Raw genomic sequence first — 14,447 nt, 5'->3', positions numbered from 1 at the left:
CTCATTGCTGGTTTTATGTGGTAAAAATCTGATCTTTGAGCTTTAGCCAGACAGGTCAGCAGGCCAGGGTCATGATTGAGCTTTTTCAGGCATACGTTGACCTATATGGTGCTCTGATCAATACTGCAAATGTTAAGACCAAGGGGAGTTGGTTTGCAGGAGTAACAACTGGAGGGGAGGCGTTTGTTGAACCAGGAAGAAAAGTTGACTTGAGTGTACTCCATAGTGCACATCACAGAAATTATAATCAGTGACTGTAAATACTGCTGTCTTCTTTATGTTACCAGTCACATAACACAAAAACTTATTTGAAGCCTACAGAATTTGCAAACCAAAAAACGTGATGTGCAGCACGTGTTCAACTGCAGGCTGCTGGTTTTTTCATTTTCTTTTTTGTGTTTTTGTGTTTTAGTCACGAGGTGTGGTTTCATAGATTATCAAAAGATCATCCTTCTTCTCTGAGCATATTTGCTCTAATTAAATTTGTTTGGCACAAAAAAGGTGGATTGTGAGGTAGCTGGAAAGCTTCCCCCTCACTAAGGTGTAAAACATCTGCACATGTACAATGAGTTTTAAAGGTAATTTTTTTTTTTTTTGGAGACCCCTTACTAATCTTTTTCTCTCTCTGAGGTCTACCTCCGGGGGGCGTGGTTGCATAGGTGCACACATCAGCCGCAGGACTCCAGCAGAGTGTAGGCCAGTTTTACCCAACCCTGGTCCTGGAGGACCCCTGTCCTGCATGTTTTGGATGTTACCCCACTCCAGCACACCTGATTCAAATGAATGGCTCGTTATCAGGCTAGAGCAGAGCTTGATGACGAGCTGATCATTTGAATCAGGTGTGTTGGAGTCGGGTAACATCTAAAACATGCAGGACAGGGGTCCTCCAGGACCAGGGTTGGGTAACACTGGTGTAGGCAGAGTTCAGTGATATTTTGTTGCGTAGGCTTATGTTTAGTATTTCTTTAGGTTATTAGGTATTTTCTTCTATCTGTATTAGCATTGTGTTTATGTGCATTGTGTTTGTTAATTTGTAAATATTGTTAATTTGTAAATATGTTGAAAGTGAGGAGGGAAAGAGTCACTGGTGGGAGGAGACTTTTTAGCTGCTGATTGTGGCCACTGCTTCACCTGTGAAGCTCCTTTGTCCTTGATAGCTGCTGCAGGTGTGTGACTTGAAGTTACTCTGTGGCTGTTTTTGAAACCACCTACTACATACTACCTTCTGCTTTTGCTTGTAGCATGTAGTATGACTGATCTCTTGGGTCTGTTTTGTAGTATACTACTCTGGTTTTCCGTCTCAGAAGGTGGAGCTACAGATGATATTGAGTTGGGTTTTTTTGCCTTTAATATAAATATACAAAACAATCTATGGGCAGATCTTGGCATTTGGTTATTTTGTCAATCATATCACACAAAATCATCATTCTTGATTTCTAATCTTACACTAAAAGTTATATCACTGAAAATAAATCTGGATTTTTATTTTTACAGCTGATGGAAAAACCACTTCTATTTAATCCACGTTTGGTTTAAAAAATGAACTAGTGGTTTATATGGGCTAATGAACTTGTAAAAGTAAACACCTATTTTACAACTGGAAGTGACAAGATTTGGGTGTTTCTTCACATCATTTCACTTCTATCTCATGGACGGTCTAATGTTAGTGTTGTGTTGTAATTATAATTCTGATTAATTCCAGGAGATGGCAGTAATTCACCAAAACCTGTCACTGCATTGACAAACAATGTTAGCGCGGTGCATTGTGGGAAACAGTATGCCAGGTAGACTGGTCTGTTGCATACTGCGAAATTTTCCTGGATCAGTAGGACATCTGGGGATTTTTAGTATACTGCAGATTTTGCAAGTTTTCACATACTGACTACTACACACTGAATATCAGCCAAAATAGTAGGCACTCTAGTGTAGAAGGCGGTTTCGAAAACAGCCAACGTGTGTGTGGCTCCAGTAAAAAAAAGTCAGAGCTCTGAATCTGGTCTCCTGCTCCTCATTTCTTCCACCTCATTCTACTCTTTTGGCTCATCTGTCCTCATCCTGGTAATAGAGGTTTCTATGATTACACTTAAAACCCTAAATGGATATATAAAAATAAAGTGGATATGGAAAAGGAGGTAAATTAGTGATTTAATAGTTTTGTTTTTGCTTTTTTGCACTGGTTGCAAAAATTGTGTTTTTTCTCATCTGTTCTTTTTGTTTATTCTTTTGTTTTACATGTTTGAAATAAACAAATTCAATCAAAAAATTACAAGCAATCACTGGAAATGCATAAAACACACAGGCTCTGGAAGGGATCCACTGCCTGTGACACTGAACATTCTTCACCAGGGTGCACAATTATTGCCACCCATCTCTTCCCCACACACACACTTCTACGCTCACACTCCATCATCTTGAGCAATTGTGAATCTGGATAAATGTGTTTGCCACAATCATTGTAATGCATATATCTGCCATTATCCATATGTTGGTGACACTGTGATCCATATGCTGGGATTTCCTGTGTACAGATGGTTGTGTAATGATGGGCATACTGTGGTGATTGTCCTGCTTTGTAAACAGATTCATGGCTATCCTTTATGTGTGTTCACCAGTTGATGTTTCCAGATTCATTCACACATCAGATGCCACAGGAGTCTTGTAGAGCAGATTATAGTGTCTACTAAAAAGATACAGACAGTAAGGTTCTTTCCACAAGCTCAGTGAATGTTGACGTGTTGCCCTGACAGGTCTTAAAGTCTTAATTTTCCTGTCATGCTTGGATAAAACCTCAGAAAGAGTAGGAGAGGGTGAATCCCTGTTGTATGCAGAGATGTTGATGTTAGTTTTGTTCCTTGTTTGCAACACACACCAGTTAAAAATCTACAAATGATGATCTATGAAGAACCAGGAGAGAGTTTGAAGTTTTGAAGCCTGAGGAGAGAAGCTGCGCTGGGAAAACAGAAAATTATCTGGTATTGTTTGCCAAATGCTTGAATTATTTGATACACTTGTGTCTTATTTTTATGTCTTATCATTTTTACGGTTCAAGTAAAAGAATTGTTTTTAGAATTTTACTTTAAATAGTAGGGAAATTCAGGATAAAAATAAAGACCCACTTAAAAAAGTCCAAAACTGGTTCTAAACTTTGAGCAACTTGGTCAAAAGAAGGTATAACATTTTTTTATGCATTGATGGGGAAATGTTGCTTGCAAGTAACATCATGATAAGTACTTCGTACTCTAAAACTCAATATTTTCCTCCAAACCCCGAGACAGAAACATAATTTTCTGTAGCACAGTTTCTTTCTGGTGTGTTTTTCACGCTAAGGTCAATGGCAGGGAAATGTACTTAATGTCAGTCAATCAGTATTTTTCATGTGCAAAATCTACTTTTTTCTTTGCATACTTTTTTCCTGGGGAAAGCACATTGTTTCACATACAACATCTGTTATCGGTGCATAATAGTTTTTTTTTGGCCATGTGAAAGTAAACAAATCCATGCAATGTTTATATTTCTCCTATATGTGTGCAGTATGTGTAATATATAATATTTTGTGCAATATCTGTTAAACATAGTCAATCTTGCCTTGTATTATCTCTTGATGTAAGTAGGTTTTTATCTTTATTTGGTTTAAGTGGTTCAGTACTTATCACTTTTGTGGTACTTAATGCTTCTCTATTGTGCCACGTCTATCACTTATTTTATTTTATGACCCTTTAACATGATCTTATTTTCCAACTGCTGTGCTATTGGAAGAGCAATGGAAATGCCAAGTCCCCCCCCCCCCCCCCCCCCCCCCCCCCGGAATTAATTAAGGATTTCTGAGTCTGATTCTGATAATCTATATAAACTGTGGGTGCCTTAATGTTTGCACCTTCAAGGTGTTATATTCCAAATCTCCTTTTACCTTGCACGATTATAGTAAAATCTGCCTCTTATCTAATTTGTTTCTTATCTAAAAAAAAAAAACTGGAAAATGCATCTACCTAAATTGAAGTTCTTTAAATAAATACTTGAAAAAATGTTCTGTAAGTTAAGTTTCAACCTCGTATAAGTGAAAAGAAGCAGCGTGGTGTGTCTGTTGAAACAGCAGAGTATGGTTAGAGTAGAAATTGCGCCCTCTGTTGGTAAAAAAATATCGCATGGCCTCCAGATTTCACAAAATGCATCCGAATTTACTGTAATATTAATTACCACATGAAAACTTGCTCTTCACCCTTACCACGTCGACTTCTGTTTTCGCATACTTTCCTCGTTCACTTTAAATCGTAGGGAAAGGGCAGGCACGAGGCCACACAGCTGCACGCTCGAGCGCAGCAGTTAGAGAGGGGAGTGATGGAGGGTGAGGGTGCTGCAGTTGTCATGGAAACATTGGGGGGAGGGGGGAGGTGCATTGGGAAGTGGCACCAGTTTGTTTTGTTATTGAAGGTCACGTGGCAAGATGGAGCTCCTCCCCCCTCCCCCCGTTACCACCGATTCAACCGTCTCGAGCTGCTGCTCCGGTTAGTTACTACAAAATGGCTGCAGAGGCTCCGCCGCCAACGAGAACCTCCTGAACGCTTCACGGTAGGCTTTTATAATCCCACCGGCGCTTAACACGACAGACTTGCACGTTATCGCTCTCAGTTGTTGGACATATTATGGAGTTTTGAAGTCAAACATGGCAGCTGTAACGGGAGTGAAAATTTTCCAGCTCAGCCCACTTTGACATCAATGTTTTCCTCGCTTCGAGCAGTTTACGTCTCTGTTTTTACGTCCTGCGTCGGATGCTTACCTTAGCACAGATTTTGTATATTTTCTTTTTGTTAGCTGTTGGACCAGCCTGCACCGTGGCTTTACAATTCAGAAGAATTCAAGGGCACTCTGGTCCGTTGCTAGTTGAGCCGATTTGCTCCTAGGCAGCCATCGGTTCAAGCGGTTCATGTTGCATTGGTGTGTAGGAGAGTTGACATGAGTATTTCTGCAGCTCAGTCTCAGCGGACATTCTGCGAGCTGCAGAAAGAGCTTCAGGCTCTAACTGTATCACCTGATTATTAAACACAGATTAATTACACCTTGCATGCCCACACGGGGCTTCTTGTGTTAAGTATATTTATTGCATGAACATTATAACCTATCACCTACCCAGCAGTCCGAAGATTTTAGTTTACCTTCACTGTTAAAAGAATAGTTCCTATCGTCTCGCTGCAAATGCAGATTTGTATGTTTTAGATGAGTGTATTGCTGCAACACAACCTCTGTAAACGTAGCTCTGCCCCCTCGTACTTAATAAGCTGCACTTGTCAGAAAGTAGCTTGTCAGCCTTCAGTCTTAGCATGATGGAGTTGTGTAAACATGGAGATCAGATGCATCAGTGATTGCTTCCTGAGTTCCCCTCACCACAGAGAAAGCTCATTGCCCCGGGTTCTTGCTGCAGCTTGATATCCTGCAGTGTCACACGCTCCTGACGGAGGAGGCAGTGTGTGCAGACTGGGTATGCCCGCACACCCATGCATGCAGAGGGCAGGCTGACGTCAGCCTGGAGGCCCGCTGGTTTCTACTAATGTGTAAATAGAGTCCCTAATTTGGGACTGAGACTGGCGAGGGATGAAGGGATGGTGGCAGTGAAGGGAATGGTTGGTTGGGGGGTCTTTTCAGTCCCTGGTCAGGGGCCCCAGTCAGCACCCAAGCCTCTGAAAGAGGCAGTGTGTTCTCTAATAGGCACCAAAGAAGGCTTGATAACAAAAACAGGGCACTAAATAGTGTGATTAGTAAAAGACTCAGGTTACAGCCTCACTGGGTTTAAAACTCTGGGTGGATGTTTCAGTATGGGACACGAGGTGTGAGGGGCAAGTTGCCAAATTGTGTGGTTTGGTTCTGGTGTCAGTGATTACGTGCTTTGCTGAAGTCCTCTGTCATGATGATGGACATTTATTGTGTGAAGGCAGTTTACTGTTGTCACTTAAACATGTTTCAAACTTGATTTGTCATTGTCTTTAAGTGTGGGGTATAGAGCTGAAACGATTCCTCGAATGATTCGAGGTACTCGATTACAAAAAATACTCGAGTAATTTTCCCCACCTCGAGGAATCTTTAATTTTAAAAAAGATCAAAGAGTGGTATTTCAAATAGAGCTGAGGCCATATTAAGAGAGTTTTCAGACCCCTCAAGCTACCTCTTATACAAAATAGCAACTAGCAACAAATCTAGCTTCTTTTCTGGAGTTTGGAGACTAATGGGTCATTCTACGAAACGGGTGCCATTTGGGTCCGCAACATTTGATGAGGTGTACAAAGCACAAAAAATGTGTCAAAGCGTGTTTACAAATTTTGGAGCTACCAAAGCAAGTGCTCTTATTGACATACTGTATCAGAACATTCTATTTCTTAAAGAGAAAAATTTTCATTCAAATAATAACTGCTCTTTAACTAAACAAAAATGTATTTTATCCGATTACTCGATTAATCGATGGGATTTTCAGTAGACTACTCGAATACAAAAATATTCGATAGCTGCAGCCCTAGTGGGGTATCTTGTGCAGACGAGCTGTTAACATAATATTTTAGATAATGAACAGATTTGCTGTTGGAAGTTGCCAGATCTGTGCACTTTAAAGTTAAATGGTAGTTTAAAACCATTTTCAGAAGTGAGAACTGGCAACCCCTGCCTAGCTGTCACTTAGAGTTATGTGAACTCTGCCTCAAGTTCAAGCAATTACATTGTTCAGAAGCTTCATTTCTCCTGATTTATCGAGACAGAATGTGTATTGACTGAGAAAGATACATGATTGGGGAGTAATAAGACAATTTTAGGGATGTTCTGAGATTGATTGGACCAATAAAGAGTCAGTCTGGCTTGGGGGAAAAAAAGCTCTCTACTTTTGGAGCATAAAACTGACATTAGGACTAGAGGCAGTGCTTTTTGGAACATGTCCTCACAAGTTATTTTAGGGGCGGGAGTGCAGGAGCATATGTTTCTCTCTTCCTTGTCGTCAGGCCGGGTCAGAAAGCATTAACATGACCACACTGAGAATAGCTTCAAGTACTTTAGAGAGTGCAATCCTCTTTGCAGAGTACAAGGACTCTGTTAGTGCCTGCACAGCACTTTTTAAACGCTCACACATTTAGATAGGTGGACAGACCGACTTGGTCCTCGTGGAAATCTGCTGAACTGTGCACTGTATGGAACATTTTTCACAGGTTGTTAGAAAAGCGGTGTTGTCCTACAGTGCAACTGCGCAGGAGAGCGGTGTTAGCTGCACATTCTGCCGTAGCAGTGGCGGTGAGCGCTCTCCCAAGGGCTCTCCGTGCTCTTGTTTGGCTTGCAGCGGTGGCATTCCTGGCTCTGTGCCCAGCGACTGCCGTCTAGCACCCCTTCCCCCATCTCTCTCTCACACACACACACACGCACCAACCCTGTCGCTGTAACCTCCTCATCTTCGTCACTCCAATGTGGGGCAGCTCCACATTTACATAGCACGATTCACCTTGCACACTTCGGCTCCCCTTCCCCTCCTTCCCCACTCGGTTCTCTTCAAATTTTACACCTGCTTTTATTAGACTGTCCTTGGTCTCTTTCCAGCCAGACTGCGTTTTTTTCTTTTCCCTTTTTCACTCCCTTTGTCGGCAGAGTGAGTGTGTGTGGTTTAAAAAGGGACACCAGGCTTTAATCCTGTTGTTCTGACAGGAGAGTGTAATTCCACAACAGAGCTGAGCTCATTGACCTGCGTCCTTCATATCGACACAAGATGTGCTGCAAACAGCTGCCAGTGATGGAGCTTCGCCCACTACGAGCAAACAAACAAATTAGTGATTATGATTTAATTCTTTTCAATAAAGATTATTAGTCTCATCTGTATTTGATAAGAAGGGTACTTTGCTAATTTTAGATCAGGTCAAAGTGTTGCCCCATTTAATTATTTGTTTTTTCATAGTACAGGCGCCACAGCATTGAAACAGGCAAGAGATGTCATGAGTGTATCCTCCCCCCTGTCACCATCAGCCGGTGCTTTTGAGGTGAAGCGCATCTGTCCAAGCAAGGCAGATGTTTGGAAAGGAACCAGTAGCTCTCATTGAGGGAGACTCTCCTTCCTGCTCGGGGACCAAATGTTTCTTAAACTGAAATCATTTTGACGCTTTGCTCGGTGCTCACTCTCATCATCTGCATCAGAGGCTGACAGCAGCTCACATTAGCTGGAGCATCTCTCTTATCCTCTGGTCCTACATGACACAAGTCCCACTGATGCCTTTGAAAGGAGTAGCACCAGCTATATTTAGCATGGCAGCTGCACCAGCAGGTTCTCTTTCCAGCTTCTTGGAGGTGAAAATAAGTTAATGATGTGAATTGGTGGCTTTGTAGAATAAAGCTGTGAGGTTTTGTGTGAAAGTGAATCCCAACAACATAATCTCAGACGTATAATCTGTACCACTGAAGTAGGGCTGCACATATGGCCAAAATCCAATATCTCAATATTTTAAGGCTATATCTCTATACACAATATATATCTCAATATTCTGATTTCTCCTCAAAATCACTCTATTAATGTTAAATCCAACCCTTTGATGCATAAAATAACATAATGATTCAAGCAGACCTTTTAGTTGGATTTTTAAATTTTAAATGCAAAAAGGGGACATCTCAATCAGGTAAAGTTTAGCAAACTTTTTATTTCAAACCAAACTTGATGTAGTTACATAGTTTTAGTTCCGGTAAAATCATTCAGATTTATTCAACTGGCTGATTATATTATATTATATTATATTATATTATATTATATTATATTATATTATATTATATTATATTATATTATAGTTTCAAAATATGAACAAAAGTTAATATTACTAGAGATAATATTACTTTTACTTCCATAAATTAGCTTCCTGGATAATGTTGGTCATGCTGAAAGGACTCTAGTAACTTCTGTCTGTGAGCATAGGAGCTGGTTGAACTGTATTGGATTGGGGTTTGTCTAGCAGTATTTCAGTATTCAACTGTGAAATAGAGGGGCAGAGTGCGCAGAAAAGTGAAAGTGAAAGTTAAAAACATTCCGTGTTTGTAGGCCTGTCATGATAACAAATTTTGCGAAATGATAATTTTCCAAAATATTATTGACGATAAACGATATTATTGTCAACATTATTTTGATTTTTTTTTTTTCATTTTTTTCATTGATGTAATTATGATAAATGGGATAATAAAGTGAGTACACCATATCAAAAGCAAGAAACTTTAATTTCTTAAGAGTATTTAACTGTAATTAAAAGGTCAGGATCTTTTAAATAAAATAAATTAAAGAAAAAAATATAATAAATTTAACAAACAAGAAAGAGAAAAAAATACAATGAAAATGAAATGAACTCTCTTTTAGAAAAAAACACATGTCAATGAAAATAATTAATAATAATCAAAAACAATAAAACATAGACCCTGTCTCTAAAGAAAAAACGAAACTCCAAAAGAAAAAAACAACAACAAAAACTATAGCCTAAATAAAAGGGAGTTTATAAAGTTCCTGATTTGTTTGTAACATGTACTTTTTCCCAGTCAATCCGTACTGTCTGTCAAACATTTTGAACATTTCTGGCTTTTCACCGTATTGATGGGCTGCATTTCTTTGGCAATGTAGCTGTCTTTGAGCGCCCACCATTTGGCGCTTTTATTTCTATTTACTTTGCAGACCAAAAGCCTCAGTAAGAGCGGATTGTCAAAGAACAAGGCTCTGCTGCACCTCCCCTTCTTCTTCATCGTCGCCACTATTTTCGAACAAATGCGACATATCAGCTGGTTGGTGTTCATGAGCTCACACTTTGTTCATCTGATAAAAAAACAAATATTCCCACACTGGGACTGTGGCAGGCGGCTTAAAAACAGTATCTTTCGTGCCATCACTCATATTAGCATGAGTTTCTTTCCTCCTTACCCCTCAGGACGCTCGCTTCAGCACTCTCTGTGTGTACGCGCGAGCAGCTCCATATTCACCCCAAAGATCACATTTTTGACAGATGCTCACTCCGCTATAAATCCGCTCTAGAACCTATGCACCCCGATGTTAGGAAAGATAGACGTAGTGAGCCATCTTCTCATTCAGCCTCTTTGGTCGAAAGAGAGGAGGAAAACAAACATGCATGCACGTGTCAGTTTATTGAGGCTGGCAAACCTACCGAGGACGTTTTTATTTATCGTTCGGTTAATTGATTTATTGATTATCATGACAGGCCTAAATATACTCAATATATCCCCCAGCCCTACACTGAAGTTATGAAGCAGCTCTGTTTTCATGCAGCTTGCTGTAAACCAACAGGCTTGTTGTGCTGCAGGAATCACCTTTTAGCCTCTACAAACATTGAAGGCATTTACTGAACAAGCCAGGAAGCTCACAGTGCAAGTGAGTGAAGGCTTAAAACAAGTATTGAGCACAAGTGTTAATACTAAAGGGACGTCTCCATTGATCATTTTTTTGCGCTTTGCAGATGCAGACGTTTTAGCAACAGTGTACTGAAACAGATGCACAGGATTCACTTAATTGTGTGTGTTCCCTGTGATTTCCCTCGTGTGAAATTGCTGAGAGGTGGAAGAGAATCTGATCTTTCCTGTGACATGACACTTCCCCCTGATGACCCTGTGACACCTGTCTGTGGGCTCAGTCTGAGAGCAGAGGTGGCTGTGGCCTCTGAGAGATGAGGGCAGCAGCTGCTGTCACCCTGATCGCAAACTATGACAAACTAGACTGGTAAAAAAAGTCACCTGTGTGGTCCAGAGTGAAGTTAACCTGAAGTAATCTCTGTCAGATTTATAGATTATTGTTTTACAATGCCTGTGACCTGGGCCAGGATCATGACACACACCGGTAAACTGTTACTATGATGTACGTCATTAGAAGAAAGTCAACAGTTGCACCTTTTAGAATTGATGTTTAGTTCAGACAGGCAAACCTTTTTCTCAGGAGTTCTTCTGTTATCACACATGCACATTTCTCACCAAAGCTGCCACTGAAGCAATTTTCCAAACCAAATTCAAATAAAATCCTAAGAGAGATGAAAACTAAAAAACTGTGATGGCAGAAACCTTGTTTGAGAAAAAGTTATTTGCCATGTCTTTTAATTTTACTATGTAATCCTTATATAATCTCTGGGGGTGAAAGAAACGATGAAATATAATTCAGAGATGCAAACAAAACCAGGTAAAAATTAATTAAAGGGCCCCAATTTTAGTGCATGACTACGACGGCATATTAGGGCCACTTAAGAAATAAAATAAATAAATACATTTTTGAGAAAAAAACTCAAAAGTTTCTAAAGTCGCAGATTTACAACTTTAGAAACTTGAAAATTTGCAAGTTTATTAAGTGGAAAATTTACGACTTAATTATCTAGTAAATTTGCGAGGCAAAAAAGTCACAAATTTACGACCTTGTAAAGTCGTAAATTTACTGGTTTGTGACAAGTCCCGGGTGTTAGCTGATGCAATGGGGATGCCACGCTTGAGAGATGCAGATAAGCTGAAAAAAAGCTTAGTTGGAAAAAATGTAAAATTGAAGGTTGTTTTGTGACAGATAAGGGAGATGTCAGATGTTTTCATGTGTCTTTGCACATTAATTAATTAATTAATTAGTTAATCTGTGATCTACTGAGAAGTCAGAGTGGAGTGTAAACTGTAATCGATTGCTCTGGTCTCTGCTGCAGAGCAAGATCGGCTGTTTACTTTTTTTCATTCCTTTAATGAAATACTCCTGTGGAGGAAAATTCAACGACTCGCTCTTTCGTTCATGTCCTGTTGAACCACACACCCCATCTGTATAGCTCGGAGAACCATTTCCCGTATTTTCCGCACTATAAGGCGCTTCGGAATATAAGGCGCACCTTCAATGACTGGCCTATTTGAAAACTGTTTTCATATAGAGGGCGCACCGCATTATAAGGCGCATAGAATAGAAGCTACAGTAGTGGCTGGGGTTGCGTTATGCATCCACTAGATGGAGCTGCACTAAAGGGAATGTCAAGAAAACAGTCAATAAGTCAGTCAAACTCAGGCTACATCCACACAGAGCCGCACATTTTCCTATCCAACTATTTTCTGTGCTGTTTTCAAAAAAAGTGCGCTGTAAAGACGAAGCCATTTCTGCCGTCCACAAAAGCCGTTTCCAGAGATCAGTTCAAATGCCAGACCTTTGGGGGGCGCTGTATTGCTCTGAGAATAAACAAGAGAAGAAGCCCGGGCCAGCCTGTGAGCTAATGTTAGCACTAGGGATGCGCGATAACTTTTTTTTTTTAACCGATACCGATAAACCGATAACTTTCAGCTTCTACAGGCCGATACCGATAACACACACTCTCAAACATTTATATATTATCCTAAGATCATGACGTGAATTCTATAAACAAAACCAAAGTACTGTTATAATTGGAGCTACTGTGTACAGTATAGTGCTTGTATATAACTTGAGTTTGTATCCTATATATTTTTTTCTACTTATGTGCTGGTTCTATTCTTTGGTACAACTGCTGCTGGAATCTGAATTCCCTGGGGTAACCTTCCTGAGGGATTAATTAAGTTCCCGTCTATCTATCTATCTATCTATCTATCTATCTATCTATCTATCTATCTATCTATCTATCTATCTATCTATCTATCTTAAAGGACGACTCTGGCTTCTGGTTTGATTCAAATGAATATCTTTCACTACAGTAAATGAGGTTCACTTATTTTTTTTCTGCAACTTAAACGTCGTAAAAAATTGATAATAGAGACACCAAAATTTCGTGAAACCTCTCAAATTTGAATAAAGCGTTTTTGTGCTCTCATGAGATGATTTTTCAGAGAAGTTTATCACAAAATATGCAATGGAAACACCTTTATACCATATACTATACTATACTATACTATGCTATACTATACTATACTATACTATACAATACTATACTACCTTTAAAAAACATGTCACTTTATTAACGCACCTCCCTCACCTACACGTACAGACTCTGGCGTTCATACTGTAACAGCTCTGCTGTTAGTTCTGTGTTCAGGGCAGATGTTTGTGTTTTTGACCATCAGTATGAAGGCATCATGACGGCTGTGAGCGGGTCAGAGAGCAGCAGGAGGGAGGGGCGGAGGTGTGTGTAAGACCTCACTCAGTGTGAGAGTATGTGAGCTGGAGATGATGATTTTCATTCAGTGTTTTGTTGGTGCCCATAAAGATGGCACATGTTGTGACCTGACACTGTATTCAAAACAAATAAAAAATTAAATTACCTTAGCCCGTGGGTCATGTCCGGCAAATTTCTTGGATTTTTCAGAAGTGTGTAAGTCCCAGTGGATTCGTTGTGGTCGGCTTTACGTTATTAGCGTCTTTAGCATTCTGGGTGTCCTCATGCTTTCAAAACTCTGTCGAAGCGATGGTTACGTTTCAGCTGACTGATTAGGTTTAAAGTATTGAAGCTGCTCTCTTTTCCTCCTCATGGAACTTTCCTGGAATAACTGTCTTCTTCAGAAGCTTTAAAGAAGTCCGACAAAGTCTACTCCATGTTTTCTGTTTTGAAGCGTCAACATGCTGTGCTGTGTTGTGATGCATTTAGGGTGTGACGGAAAATCACGTTTGCTAGTCCTTCTTTCAGCCTTTTTAAATTTATATTTGCATTTTTTATGTGTAACGTGAAAAAATACTGTGGATGCCAATTCAAGTCTGTAACTACAACAATATGACCAAGTTAATGAGTCTTTTCTGACATGAGGGGGAACTCTTCAATTTTTCAGTCAAGAAGTGTTGTTATTTCTTTTTTTGCCAACGCCTCTTGAACGCATCACTCACTGCAGGCCGTTCATGTCTTACAGTGAGAGCGGGACAAAGATACACGTTATCGGGGCTAGCCGCCGTAATATCGGACCGATAGGAATGACGTCATAATTTCCCGTTATCGGCTCGATAACTATCGGTCCAATAGTTATCATGCACCCTTAGTTAGCACTTAGCAGAATTCCTCTGTACAGGTTCTTACTGCTTACCGCTGTTACTCCGACGACACCCTCTGACTACAGTAGCCATGATTAATCAATATTGATCCATATATAAGGCACATCAGATTATAAGGCGCACTGTCTGCTTTTGAGAAAACTGAAGGCTTTTAGGTGCGCCTTATGGTGCAGAAAATACGGTACGTTGTGGAAGGGGGAGAAACTGATCAAACAACAGATGACAGTTGCAATTAATGAATAGCAGAGGGACACCACTGAACGGTTGTCCCATCTTCACTTACAGGAAGTTTGAAGCAGCACTGTTTGATTTGAGACAGCACTACCCTGTAAGATTTTGTGCACTGCTCTAACATGTACAGGTACGCCGTGTGTTTCATGTGAGCGCACTGACTGAGGTATCTGATTTGAGACATAGCCTACGTTTGAAGCCACACTTGCAGCCCCATCAGACCAAATAATATCTGTCACAGTTTTTGGTTGTGTTTCAATTCTATCAATGA

At 40.1% G+C, this 14,447-nt stretch overlaps 1 protein-coding gene across 3 annotated transcripts in view; it reads left to right on the top strand.

Moving 5' to 3' along the window:
* The first annotated feature begins 4,461 nt into the window (after positions 1–4,461).
* Positions 4,462–14,447, top strand: part of LOC141809285 (trinucleotide repeat-containing gene 6C protein-like) — a 77,890-nt gene continuing 67,904 nt past the window's right edge. For all 3 annotated transcript variants that reach the window (XM_074696254.1, XM_074696253.1, XM_074696252.1), the window contains exon 1: positions 4,462–4,566. The gene's annotated coding sequence lies outside the window, so the exon portion shown is untranslated. The remainder of the gene's footprint in view (positions 4,567–14,447) is intronic.

The sequence above is a fragment of the Halichoeres trimaculatus genome, unplaced genomic scaffold, assembly GCF_033239565.1.
Source record: "Halichoeres trimaculatus isolate MK-OKI-2021-1 unplaced genomic scaffold, fHalTri1.1 fHalTri1_scaffold_20, whole genome shotgun sequence".
NCBI lineage: Eukaryota > Metazoa > Chordata > Actinopteri > Labriformes > Labridae > Halichoeres > Halichoeres trimaculatus.
The sequence above is the reverse complement of the archived record's forward strand: the minus strand, read 5'-3'. Positions and strand labels throughout refer to the sequence as shown.